This window comes from Rhinatrema bivittatum, chromosome 3 (genome assembly GCF_901001135.1).
Source record: "Rhinatrema bivittatum chromosome 3, aRhiBiv1.1, whole genome shotgun sequence".
In the NCBI taxonomy this organism is placed as follows: Eukaryota; Metazoa; Chordata; class Amphibia; order Gymnophiona; family Rhinatrematidae; genus Rhinatrema; species Rhinatrema bivittatum.
Window position 1 is genome coordinate 551,508,135 of NC_042617.1, and position 15,101 is coordinate 551,523,235.

Genomic DNA, 15,101 nt, shown 5'->3' on the forward strand with positions numbered 1-15,101 from the left:
GCAGAACATAGGCATACATAATAAGGATTTCTTTGTTCATGCAGTCCTAAACTGCAGACATGTGTGGCTCAAAGTTATTTATGACTAAAGAAATATACCATCCAATCTCAGCTGATTCAATAATAAAGACACACTGTATTATGAGCATCATTCTAGGTATCATCGTGAGTGAAACCATTTTCTGACGCAACCTTATATATAATCATAGATTAGGAAAAACAATATTACAGTCCAAAAATATAGTTTAAGAGTTTTTTTGCACATAAAATGGTAATTACCAAAGAAGATATGCCTGTATCATTGTTTACTATTATTTATCTGTGTATATCATCAATTATACGACCACTTACCTTAAAAACAGTGTTGGGAAATTCCCCTTCAACCAACGATAGTGATTATCTTCAGACAAACATTGTCTTCAAAGTTCACTGTCAATATTCGTGGTTTTGCCTTGTATTTTCACTGCCAATATTCCTTATGAAATGGCTCTGCAGGTTTCCCATTAATGCCCAAGGTCTAACGCCCAACACGGAACCATTTGACAAACTGTCCTTCTTCAAGGGGCAACATGGTGCTTTGAATTTTAACACAGCGTTATAGTATCTGTAGTCCAGTGTGCATTTCCGGTATCACCTTTAGTCATATTTGGGATTCCACCTTTATATCAATCCACTCCGCCCATTACAGTTCTGCATGTGTGACTGTGGTGAAGTATTCTGCTAGCTTGTAGCTTTCTTTGTGGGGTCTCCACAGTGCCAACCTCTGGGCTGGCGATGGCATCTCTCACTTTCCTTTCCATGCCTTCTCTGGGGTTCTCATGGGAGATGTTTTGGAGCTCCTGGTAGTGTTTGGGCACCCTACAGGGTGCCCAAACACTACTTATACTGCCTCCTTCTGGGCAATCTGTATCCATCTCCCCTCTCTCAGGGTTCTTCACAGCCCCCTTCTCTAAACTTCTCACGAGAGCAGTCTCTGAACTCCCGACAGTGTTTGGGCACCCTACAAGGTCTTCCTCATGACCACCTGTTGTGCCAAGACTCAGTCTGCTCACTTGACACCTCTGCCAACCGCTCATCCAATTCCTCCATGAGCTGTTGGTACTCCTTGTCCAGTCAGTCTAGGCATTCACTCTTTTGCTTGGCCTGGACTCTTGGGAGTGGATTCCCTTGGCTAGCCTTTCCAGCTGCCAAACCTAGAGCCTCAGGTTCTCCCTCTGGCTTAGCTCTTGGAACTGGGGAACTCCCACCACACAGAAACACATGCTGTTTTTCCTTCTAGCCCTCTAGGTGGTTTTTACTTTGCCAGTTGCTGCAATACCCTGACTGCTCCACTCCAGGTTTTCCTGTGACTGCACACCTTCCCTGCAGAGTGGCTTGCTTGCTGGAAGAAGGCCCTGCCTGGCTTCCATTTACCATGCTCACAGACCACTCTGGCAGCTTCCCCAGGGCCATGCCCTGCTCAGCTCAGCTCTGCTGCGCCAATGTTTCTTTCACTTTTCTTTTCAAGCCAAAAAAAGTAATAAAATTAAAAAAAAGCCTGCTTGAACAGAATAACTTGCTCACTTTTAAATCCCTGTCTTTCTCCCAGCAGGGTTTCTTACTTTAGCTGGTTCAACCCTAAAACCTTCTGGCTGTCCCTGAAACCAGGCCCACACACTATTGCGTTTCTATCTGAAACTTTAAACTTTAGGATTTTTTTTTCTTTACTGCAGCTTCCGTCACACCCTTTCACAAACCACCATACATTCCTGCATTCCCTGTACTCTGTACTTAGTTTTAGAGCCACAGGTCCCCTGGGCTCTATAAAGCATTTTGAACATAAGAACATAAGAAATTACCATACTGGGTCAGACCAAAGGTCCATCAAGCCCAACATCCTGTCTCCAACAGAGGCCAATCCAGGCTACAAGTACCTGGCAAGTAACCAAACACTAAGTAGATCCCATGCTACTGATGCCAGTAATAGCAGTGGCTATTTTCTAAGTCAACTTGATTAATAGCAGTTAATGGACTTTCTCCTTCAAGAACTTATCCAATGCTTTTTTAAACCCAGCTACACTAACTGCACTAATCATATCTTCTTGCAACAAATTCCAGAGCTTCACAGCTCTTCCTTTACTCCAAACACATTCTTGGGGGCTGGGGTTTTTCTGTTCAAAGCTTAGAAAAATCCCACGCATGTCACCATATATGGGAATCACCACTCGTTCCCACATAGCTCCTCTGCGTTCCATTCTTTCTCCTACTTTATTTAATCTGTATATCTCCCCATTGGCCACCCTAATCCAAAGCATGTGTTTCCGCAGTTAATTGTATGCTGATCACATAGATGTTGCTGCCAGTTTTGACCCCAAAGATGGTATTTCTCTTATGAAACTCAATGTCCCTCTGATGTATAAACCTAGTTAAAATCATCCAAACTAGAAGTAAATCCAGAAAAATCCAAAGCCATTTGGATATCCAAAAACTCAAGTCACACTGATTTTCCTTCTCCGATCATGGATATCATTTAGGAAAGAGGTTACTACATTAGGTTTTCAGTTGGATTCCTCACTAAGCTTCTCTTTGCATATCTCTGGTTAAATACAAAGAGCTTATTTTTCTTACATTTTATTAAGTAATTAAGACCTTTGCATGGCATTTATGATCTCAAGGTTTTGAGTTATTCATTAGTTTCTAACTGGTTAGATTACTGTGATGAATTATTATTTCATGGATTGCCCTCTAAACAAATTCAATGACTTCAGTTAGAACAGAACACAGCAGTTAAATTAAAAAAACAAAAAAACAAAAACTGATCATGTTATCCCCTTGTTATTAAGCTTCAGTGGCTCCCTATAGCACTGCGAGTTCGGTTCAAAATCAGCTATTTAACATTTAAACTCCTTGGTTGGCATATTCCTCAGTATTTATCAAACTCTCTCGTTCCTTATAAACCTAGTCATAGTCTTCATTCTTTGCAACAAAAATTACTGACCATTCCATCACCAAAAGTCATTAGGCTTGAGCATACTCAGAAAACTTGTTTCTCCTATCTTGCACCTAGTTTTTGGAATTTGTAACCACTAGTCCTGTGCTCCCGGCGCGTGCACATGGACGCCCAATTTTTTAACATGTGCACGCAGCCGCGTGCATGTTATAAAATCCGGGGTCGGCGTGCGCAAGGGGGTTCATACTTGTGCACCTTCTGCTCGCCGAGCCGTGCAGCCTTCCTCTGTTTCCTCCGCCCCCCGCCACCTTCCCCTACCTAGCCCCCCCCCAGCCCTACATAAACCCCCCCTTACCTTTAACTTAGAAGTTGCGCCTGCCTCCAGGCAGCTGTAGGTTGCGTGCACCGGCCAACGGCCAGCCCACGATCCCGGGCACAGTGGCAAATGGCTGCTGTGCCTGGAGGCTCCAGCCCCACCACCCCCGGACCGCCCCATCCAACCCACACCCCACCCCCTTTTTCAAGCCCCGGGACATACGCGCATCGCCAGGCCTATGCAAAATAGGCTCAGAGTGCGTAACCCTTTTAAAATCCGCTCCTAAGGGTTTTTCTGTTAGACACAAAATGGGAGATAAGCCTCAGTGAACCTGGCCCTTAGCTTTTTTTGAGAAGAGTATCCGTTTTGTTTTTTCTTTTAGCTATTGTTTTATCCTATTTTAATTATTTACTTCTATTTTATTACAATATGTTACTGATACATTCTGTTTTATATTTAAGATTAGTGTTGTAAATATATATTTTGTAAATTTTGTTGTGTAATTTTACGTTAATTTTATAAATATTTCTGTATTCACTTTGGTTTTCTTTTATGTAAGAAAGGTGATTAATCAAGATAAATAACTCAACCTAAATTATGGGGCCGATTTATTAAAATGCAATGCAATAATTTTGGTAGGTTACCACAAGCGACTTACCACAATTATTGCAATTTTTCTTTTATGTCTGTTTATCGGATGTTTTCCCCTCATAGGTAGAGACTTGGCTTTCATATAATTAAGGACTTGTTTAGTGGCAGGAATGAACGGTTGTGGATTACTAAGGTGTTTTCTTGCTGTATTTATTTCTGTATTCTTCTCCACAATTTTTTGTTTTATTAAGTATACCTTGAAATTAAAAAAAAAAAAATCACCTAATATTGCACTATGTATTAAACTAATGCAATGCAAAAATACTGTGGTATTTTTACACATTCATATGTGGCAATCTGCCTTTCGAGCAAAAAGTCTGCATTGCTAGGAAAATAAGTAGCACGATAATTTGATCAGATAAAAGAAGTTAAACCACATCAGCAGAACAAGTATGAAAACTTGTTCCATCAGAAGGAAGGATGGCATTAGAGATGAAAAGAAGAACAACATAATCTAAGGAAGCTTCTCAGAAAATGAGAATTATACTGAAGAGTAGAAATTGCACCTTGGGAACTGAAAAACATTTGCCAAAATGTTACATCTGGTCCATTCCTCTATGTAGATGTGAAAGCTGAACCATTAAACCATGCAAAGTTGATTAGAAGCAGTAAAATGCAGTGTTTTAGGAGGATGCAGACAGCATCTCAGACACAAAAATATGACAAAGTGTTACAATGGACAAGAATTCAGAGATCTTTTATGAAAGTAATAAAGAAAAGGCAAATTCAGTTTTTAGGACATATTATAAGAAAGAAGAATGAAGAAAACCTTGCAATAACAGGTAAGACTGAGGGGGGGGTGGGGGGGAGAGCAGAGGGAGTCAACAGCTCAAATACATGAATTGCATCAGTTACTGGGTATAAAATGGAAATGCCAGCACACATCTTCTAATGGTTACCAGAGACTGAAGTGAATGGCAGGTAGGTCACGATCACCAACATCTGACAGACAAAACAAAACCTCTTGAAGACGGTCCTGCTAGAGGACTGTAGAGAGCACAAGGAAGTGGATGGGTAGGATGAGAATGGAAGGTAGTAAGGGTAGGTGAGGAAGAGAGAAGAGGTAGGAAGGAAAAGAAAGACTGGAAGGGAGGAAGTACTATCAGCTGAATTACTTCATATGATAGAGGCATCAGGGGCAGTGAGCAATATAGGGATACCTCTACTCAGAGCTTGGATCCTCCTCCTCCTACTACTTAACACGTCTATAGCATTACTAGACATACACAGCACTGTACAAAAAAAGCATAAAAGAGATGGTCCCTGTTCAGTAGAACTTACAATCTAATCGAGGCAAATGTACGGAGCAAAAGAGACTCAGGAATTTCATTTATTAGGACAATGGTTAAAAATTAATAAACCTGTAAGAGGGACAATAAGGGGTTAAGATTTAAAAGCAGCCTCAAAGGTCGGTTATTTAGACGGATTTAAGTAAGGCAAGAGGGTGCATGACACACCAGCTCAGGAAATCTTCTCCAGGCACATGGGGCAGGCAGATGGAAAGAAAGCACAGACAGGCCGATGCAATAATTAAAACGGGCGCTTGTATTGAGCACTCATTTTCCTATTGTGGGCACAATCCCATTTCCTGGGTGTCTGATGCAGTATTTTAATGAGCTGCTACATTAAAAAGGGCTCTAGGGAAGAATTATGCATCCCTAATGGTCAAATGCATCGGGCGCCCAGAAAAAGTGGCTGTGTGCCCACAATTGCAGTAGGTGCTCAATATAAACATCTGTTTTTGTTGCGACCGCAAGGCCTGCAGATCCTAATGTGGGCGCAGCCTAAGGCTGGTGTTGAGAGCACGGAAACACGGTCGCTAGCTCATGGGAGAGCTTGAGCCCCTGGACCTCAGCATGAGGGAGGTGAGAGCATGCAAGCATAGGCAGAGCAGGAACAAGCAGGACTGGAACTAAGGCAAGGAACTTCAGAGTAGAAACAAGGCAGGGTCAGCCCATCACTGGACCTACCCGCACCAGTGTGACCCAGCAACGCAATGCTGGTCACAAAAATAGCCCTCCAGCCACTCGGTAGCCCTTCCGGAACGAGTGCGTGAGGCCAGAAGGAGGCTGAGGGCAGGAACAAGGCAAGGCAGGATCTCAGGAACTTTAAAGACTCGGATGAAGACTCAGGATACTCAGAAGACTTGGGCAAAGATTCAGGACTCAGATGAAAGTACTGGGTGAGAACTGCATCACAGCGCACCCTACACAGCCACCCATGGCTGGTCGCAGACCACGCTGAGCATGAAGCAGACTCCAGGAGGAGAAATGGAACTTGAGACTGGAACATGTCGAAGATTCAGTAGAGACCTGCACCGGGGCACGCCCTACACAGTTGCCTGTGGCTGGTCGCAGACCACGCTGGAGCAGAACAGGTTCTGGCAGAGTCTTGGGCATGGATGGAAGCAGGCACAAGGAACTCCGAAGACTGGGACCGGATTAAAGACTCAGGATTCCCAGAAGCAAGGCATTAAAAACAGGAGTCTTCCAGAGGCTTGTGCTGCAGACAAGAAGAAGGCCTTGTACCACGAGGCGCCCTACATAGCCCCCCATGGGCTGGTCACGGACCACGATGGTGGCACACCAGGAAAGGTGGACGCAAGAAAACTGGGAAATGGTTGCAGAGACAAAGACAAAGGCATCAGGAACACAGAACATCAGGACATCTTGAACATCAGGACTTACAGGAATGGAACCATGGAACATTAGGACTTCTAGACATCAGGACCAAGGAACATCTGGAGCATCAGGACATGGAACAGGCGACGAAGGAGCTCCGATGAGGAACAAGTCCAGGAACATCGAAGACATAGAATGAAGAGCCATCTTGGACAAATGAAGACCACAGAGGACCTTGATCTGGCGAAGAGGAGCATGGACGACCATGGGACCTGGATCCGAAGGCCCTGAGGAACAGGAACTGAGCCCTTTTATAGGGCTGAAGCAGCAAGAGAGCAAAGGCTCGCTTCCTGTGGGGCTGCGGGCTTTTCCCGCCTCTGGCCCTTTAAATAGAGTGAAGAGACACGCTTCGGCGCCTAGAGGGCCTGGGGGCAGGACCAAGGGCAGCGGCGTCCCTGCTGCATGGTGAAGAGAGGTCCTGGCGGTGGAACACAGGGCGCCTGAAGAAATCCCTACGGTGGCTTCCCCCGCCGAAGGCGGAGTCGGTGGCGAACCTGCAAAGATGAAATCCCAGCGGCATCTTCCCCACTGCGAGGGCGGTGACAAGAGCAGCTCCTTGCCACGAAGAAGGCAGTGATGGTGACCGGGCCACAGGGAATGGCACAACAAAGAACGCAACGTGAAGGCTGGGGTAAGCCGAACATCCCAGAAGCGGCTTGAAGATGGCGGTAAGGGCCTGCTCGCAGGATGGGCTCCGCAAGCAGGATCGTAACAGTTTTATCCCACTTCAGGTCGATTTTGCACAATATACACACACAATAACAAGGGGCATATATATTGAGCATCAGAATTATTTTTTTCCATCAAACCTTTTTTCTTCAACACAGCAAGCAGTAGGTTTAAGTATTGCAATCGTACTAAGTAGGAGTAATCACAGAGGACAGTATTTTTTAGTTTATAATGAGCCCTTGACTCTTGGATTAACTTAATGCCAGCTCCGGGACTGGATTTAATTTTGCCACATTAAAAAATGTGCGTTGGGTGCCCAGCGATTTTCTGCATTGGGGATAATAGCTAATAGCCTCATCAACATGGAATTTACATGTGATGAGTGCTATCGGCTACATGTTTGTTTTGGTATGTGATTTGGTCATGCTAATCTCCTTATTGCATCGGGTGCTAGTCTAGCGGGGCCAAAATGTGCGTCCAACCATGTGTAAATTTGTACGCACTTTATTGCATCAGCCCCAGAGTTGGGAAGTGACAGTAGAGGAGAAGGGCATAGATAGGAGTGTCTTGCCTGATGAGCAGAGTGCATGAGGAAGGGAGTAGAGAAAGATAAAAGAGGAGAGTTAGAGAGGAGCTGCAGATTGAAGGCTTTTATAGGTGAGTAAGAGGAGCTTGAACTGTATGCAGAATGGATAGGGAACCAATGTAGTGACTTGACAAGAGAGGTTATATGGGTGTAGTGACTGGTGAAAGAAAAGTCATTCAGCTAAATTTTGGATAGATTGTAGTGAAGAGCGTTGACTCACTGTGGGACCTATAAGGAGAAGTTAAGAACATAAGAAATTGCCATACTGGGTCAGACCAAGGGTCCATCATGCCCAGCATCCTGTTTCCAACAGTGGCCAATCCAGGCTACAAGTACCTGGGAATTACCCAAACACTAAGAAGATCCCATGCTACTGATGTCAGTAATAGCAGTGGCTATTCCCTAAGTCAACTTGATTAATAGCAGTTAATGGACTTCTCTTCCAAGAACTTATCCAAACCTTTTTTGAACCCAGCTACATTAACTGCACTAACCACATCCTCTGGCAACAAATTCCAGTGCTTAATTGTGCATTGAGTGATAAAGAGTTTTCTCCAATTAGTTTTAAATGCGCTACTTGCTAACTTCATGGAGTGCCCCCTAGTCCTTCTATTGTCCGAAAGAGTAAATAACCGATTCACATCTAGATCTCTCATGATTTTAAAGGCCTCTATCATATCCCCTCAGCCGTCTCTTCTCCAAACTGAACAGCCTTAAATTCTTTAGCCTTTCCTCATAGGGGAGCTGTTCCATCCCCTTTATCATTTTGGTCTCCCTTCTCTGTGCCTTCTCCAGTGCAACTATATCTTTTTGGAGATGCAGTTACCAGAATTGTACACAGTTCTCAAGGTGAGGTCTCACCAAGGAGCAAAAAAGAGGCATTATATTTTTCATTTTATTTACCATTACCTTCCTAATAATTCTTAACATTCTGTTTGCTTTTTTGATCACCACGGCACACCGAGCTGATGATTTCAATGTATTATCCACTATGATGCCTAGATCTCTTTCCTGAGTGTTAACTCCTAATATGGAACCTAACATTATGTAACTACAGCATGGGTTATTTTTCCCTTTATGCAACACCTTGCATTTGTCCACATTAAATTTCATCTGCCATTCGGATGCCCAATCTTTCAGTCTCCTGCAATTTATCATAATCCACTTGTGATTTAACTACTCTGAATAATTTTGTATCTTCAAATTTGATTACCTCACTCATCATATTCCTTTCCAGATCATTTATAAATATATTGAAAAGCACCAATTCAAGTACAGATCCCTGAGGCACTCCACTGTTTACCCTTTTCCACTGAGAAAATTGAGAATTTAATCCTACTCTCTGTTTCCTGTCTTTTAACCAGTTTGTAATCTACAAAAGGCCATCGCCTCCTATCCCATGACTTTTTATCCCATAACATTTTAGTTTTCTTAGAAGCCTCTCATGAGGGACTGTCAAATCAGGAATGTCGGTATATAAAAGTTAAAAATAAATAAATAAATAAAATGCCTTCTGAAAATCCAAGTGCACTACATCTATCGGTTCACCTTTATCCACATGTTTATTAAACCCTTCCAAATAATGAAGCAGATTTGTGAGGCAAGACTTCCCTTGGGTAAATCCATGTTGACTGTGTTCCATTAAACCATGTCTTTCCATATGTTCTGTGATTTTGATCTTTAGAATAGTTTCTACTATTTTTCCCAGCACTGAAGTCAGGCTCACTGGTCTATAGTTTCCTGGATCGACTACAATAGTCTAAGTGAAAGATGATGAAAGAAAGAATAAGAATTTTGGTATTGTGTTCAGAAAGGAAGGGATAGATTTTGTTGAAGTTATAGAGAAAGAAATGGCATATTTCAGCAGTGTTTTGGATATGTATAGAAAAGGAGAGAGAGGAGTTCAAAGATGACTCCAAGATTAAAGGCTGAAGGGACTGGAAGCTAAGTGTTATCCACAGAAACAGAGAAAGGAGAAAGAGAGGAATTGGGCTTGGGGGAATGATAAGGAGCTCTGTCTTGAGGTGTCTTGAGGCGGTGGGACATCCAGGCAGTAATGTCAGACAAGAAAGCTGAAATCTGGAACTGGATTCCAATGAAATTTCTGGTGTAGACAGGTAAATCTGGGAATCATCAGCATAAAGATGGCATTGAAAGCCATGAGAGCATGGCTGATGCAAAGGTATTAAGCACCCTAGGTGAAGCTTACAGCTTTGCACCCTTCTCCATCCCCAGCCACACCATCTCCCCAGGGTGCTTTCCCTCTTTTCTTCAGCTACCACCAGCAGCTGGGATCACACTGCCAAGTTTGTTGCCCCCTGAGGATTGACACCCAGGCAACCACCTAGGTTGTCTAATGAAAGCACTGGCTCTGCATGAGGAAATCGGAGCACCAAGGGTATTAGTATACAGAGAGAAGAGGGGCCAGGATAGAGCCCTGAGGCACACCGATTGATAGTGGGATAGCAGAAGAGGAGAATCTGCCAGCAGAAACACTAAAAGTGTGATGGGAAAGGTAAAAAGAGAAGCAAGACAGGGGAGAGTATCATGGAGTAGTTGCTGATCAACAGTGTCAGAAGCAGCTGTTATGGTTATTGGTGTTTGGGTGGATCCTTGAACACTGTGGCAGCTGACCACACCCACAGGGGGCAGTCCCGTGAGGGACCACAGTGTCAGGCTAAACTCCGGACAGATAAACACAGATCTGAATCTTTTATTAGACAGTATATGGAACCACCAGAGGTGGCAGTAGTGAGTAGTGGTTGTAGAGCCAGGCTGGGCGCGTCTCTCACAGAACGCTGGAAACTGATCCTCTGTAAGCAGTGCTGTAGTGGATAGAGACAGAGTTATGAGCACATAGTCGAATTAGCATTTAGAGTCCCAAGTTGAATAGGAGAGCTCAGAGATAGGGAGAGCAGGCCCTCGAGGAGCGTACCTGATCCCTTAGAGCAGAGAGACTCGGTAGCGTTGTACTCACTAGCAGCAGCAGAGATTCCACTAGACGAGAGGTCTGGCACCGGAGGAGAGGGCAGGCCCTCGAGGAGCGAGTACCTGATTCTGACAAAGCAGTACTGTAGAGAGAGAGATGTTTCTGTACTTACAGATGGTGACTGTAGTTAGTTCTTCCAAGTAGAAGATAGAAGTTGCAGGCAGCGACACAGGGAACATGGGCCCTCGAGGATTGAGTACCGGTTTCCTGATAGCACCTGAAAGAGAGAGGCCCCCAAGGAGTGGGTACCCCGTTAGTGACCCCGAAGGGTAGAAGAGTTCCAGTTAGAGTTGGAGTGGCAGAGTAGCTTAGGAATGGAGAGCGAATCCCATCCGTACAAGTTCCGGTTGCTAACTCAACGAGCTAGCAAACGTAGTAGGCAGATATACCCTGGAGTCGTGACGTCAGAACAGGGGGACGCCCCTGAGGTTCGCGCCAATGTGAAAATAAAGATGAGGGCGGCGTGCGCGCGCGCTCCCTAGAGGTACCTTGAAGGAGCATGGCGGGAGGCAGCACCAAAGCCGGTCCAGGGACACCGGAGAGGTCGGCAAGCAGACGCCGCCGCGGCCATCAGTCCAAGGTGAGCGGGAGGAGCCGCAAGTAGAGAGAGGTAGGCGGGGAGAAGCTGTCGAAGACTGACGGACACAACAGTAGCAGATAGGTCAAGGAGGATAAAAACTGAGTAAAGACCTTTAAGGTGAATTTTAAAGGTCTTGTGCCCACCAAAACTGAGAGATACATGCCGATGGACATGCGTAACTCTCGCTATGTGCACAAGTGAAAAGATTCAAACAAAGGGGTTGAGAATGGGCATGGCTTGGGCAGGGCATATTGGAGGAAGGCCAAGAGATGTGCATAGACATGAGCCAGGGTCCCTGCCATGTAACTTTACTACTGCTACAGATGGCGTGTAAGTAGTAAAACAAAAAAAAATAGATCAGCAGGGCTTTAAAGCTCAGGACTAACAGGGGAGAAGGGAGGCTATTTAACTAGGGGGCTTAGGATGTGCTATCCCTTACCTGGGCGAAATGGGAATGAACTGGGAAAACTGGTAATGGTGTCAGCACATGTCCCTTTTAAAATTCCCCCACTTACATAGTAGAATTGGAATTTACGCCTGTCCATTTAAAACTGTACCACATGTACCCGTGTCCAAGCTATTTTATAACTTGCGTACATAGATACTTGTAAGTTATAAAATAGATACATCTCTGGATGCAAGCCGGCAAACGCGCGCACATGTGCAAGCCACGAAGCCAGTATTAAAGTTACCAACTTTGGTAACAACAATAAACAGGTCATTGGAGACTTGGCAGGGGCTGTTTCTGTCGAATGTAGAGGAGAAAACTAGACTGGAGTGGATCAAGAATGGCTTGAGATGAAAGAAAAGTCAAGACAGTGGTGGCAAACAGCACATTCAAATAGTCTGGAAGTAAAGGAGGGAGGAGGGAGATAGGCCGCTAGTTTATTTATTTTAAAACATATTCTGCTCATGTCCCAAGGTTCAAGGTGGTTCACATTGGGTACATACATAATTAAAATAGAAATAAAAAAATATAAAGGGGTAGATTTTCAAAGGGTTACGTGCGTAAACCCCGAAAACCTACCCCAAACCCCCCTTGCGTGCGCCGAGCCTATCTTGCATAGGCTGCCGGCGCGCGCAAAGCCCCGGGACGGGCAAAAGTCCCAGGGCTTTCCTGGGGGGGGGGGGGACGAGTCATCGTGGGCGTGGCCGCGGCCTCCGGACCAGCCCCCGGACCAGACCATGGCGCGCCGGCAGCCGGCCCAGCGCGCGCAAGTTACGCCTGCCTCAGGCGGTGGGGAAGGGAGGGGAAGGTGTGGGGGGGTGGAAGGAAAGTTCCCTCCGAGGCTGCTCCGATTTCGGAGCAGCCTCGGAGGGAACAGAGACAGGCTGCACGGCTCGGCGCACGCAGGCTGCCGATTTTGGGCAGCCTTGCACATGTCAACCCCGGATTTTAACAGATACGCGCGGCTAAGCGCGTATCTATTGAAATCTGGCATACTTTTGTTTGCGCCTGGTGCGCGAACAAAAGTACGCGCACACGTAGTTTTATAAAATCTGCCCCAAAATGAAATGAACAAAAATATATAATGAAATTAAAACTAAAATAAAAGACTGTTACTTTAAGTTACAAACCCTGAAAAAACTAAAGCCCCTACTCCAATGATTTCAGAACAGTGCTCCAAGCAATCATATTTTCAAAAATCAATTACTGCAACTCTATCTTACTTGGCTTTCCCAAAATCCACATCGCCCCACTCCAACTGCTCCAGAACTCAGTCGCTCGCATTCTCACCAACTCTAGAAGGAATGAACACATCACCCCGACCCTCAAACATCTACACTGGCTACCCATACAACAACGCATCCAATACAAAACCCTCAACATCATACACAAAACCCTCCATAACGACTCCATAGCCTTCCGTAGCACCAATAGACCAACCCGACCCCAACACACAGCAACTTTAAACACACCCTCACCCAAACTTACCCATTACAACTCCAAAGAGCAATTCCTCTCCATTGCAGGCCCTAGTCTGTGGAACACTTTACCCCCCGATCTTAGACAAGAACCAAGCTCACAAAAATTCAAACAAAAACTAAAAACCTGGCTGTTCTTGCAAGCATACACCTAACCCATCATATACACACTCTTCCACACCATTTCTCCCCCCCCCCAACTGCCAATACCTGTACAAGATGTAATAAATTATTGCTTTTTCTGTACATAATTTACCCTAATTGTAAATAGTAACCCACCTTTCATATATACTCTTTACCCAGTTATATACATACCTTACCCAAGCCCACAACCCTCAATTTCCTAATACCCTTAAACATCTATACTCCTGTTTTTTTCATCCACTTTCTCTCCCCCTGTCCCTTCCCCCTGTAACCACAACTATTATGTTTTTAATTCAAATGTTCTCTGTAAAAGCAAATGTTTGCTACTGTTTGTTATAATGTAAACCGATGTGATGTATCTAACGAATGTTGGTATAGAAAAACCTTTAAATAAATAAATAAAACAAAAAGGAAGATTGACACAACACACTGAGACAGAGCCAAAAGCAGCATTGCTAACATAAAACATACTTAGCAGGACAGGTAGGGTCCAATGAGAGTTTTTTTGAGGAGTGGTGTGATCAGAGCATGTCTGAAGGCAGCAGGAACAATAGCAGTGGAAAGTGATAGATTGAGGATGTGACTAATGGAAGGGATGATTGCAGGGGAAATAGAGTTGAGGAACTGGGTGGAAATAGCGCCAAAGGAACAATTATTGAGGTTTGGAGAAGGAGAGAAGGTGGGCAGTTTCCTCCACTGTGACTGAAGAAATGGAGAAGAGAGTGGTGGAGGCCAGTGGAAGTGTAGAGGAAAAAAGAGGGGGGAGAGGGAGATAGAGGTGATCTGGTTAAGAACTCAAGACTCATTTTGTGAACCTCCTTTATGGAAATAGTCAGCCATAGTCTGGGCAGAGAGTGAAGTGGGGAAGGGAAGCAAAGGAAGGGAATTGAGTACGGCAAAGAGACGGCCAGGGTTGGAAGCAAGAAAGTTTATCAGATGGACATAGTAGTCTTGCTTGGCAAGTGCAATACCAGAGTGGAAGGAGGTCAGCTGTTCTTCATACATTTGAAATGTATGAAGTCTGAATGGGATTTTTAGCCAGAGACATTCGGCAGAGCGGGCGCAGGAATATAGGAAATGAATTCTTGGAATGAGCCAAGGCTGGCATTTGGTGCACCTTACAGGATGGGTAAGGAGAAAGGCAAGTCTAAAGCAGAGGAGAGTATAGTGTTGTAAGAAGAAACTGCTTCATTAACTGACTCAGACAATGTAGTGGAGGAAAGGAAAGATGAAACGTAGTGGAGAGGATACAAGGATCAACGGCTTGGAGATTCCTGAAGGGTTTGGAGGTGATTGGACAAGGCTGCGGGGAAGGGAGGTTTAGTAAGAAAGTTATGAGATGGTCTGTTTTATCCTGTTTAGTTCTAGTTATTTACTTCTGTTTTATTACATTATGTTACTGATAAATTTGTTTTATATTTCATATTAATGTTTTAAATATCTATTTTGTAAATTTTGTTGTGCAATTTTGTTAATTTTGTAAATATTTCCATACATCGCTTTGATTTTCTTTTATGTAAGAACAGCAATTAATCAAGATAAATAAACTAAACTTCAGTAAACAGAGAGGAAGAACCAAGGTGGAGAAGTCTGAGAGACAGCAGTTGGAGGAAAGGACTAGGTCAAGGCAG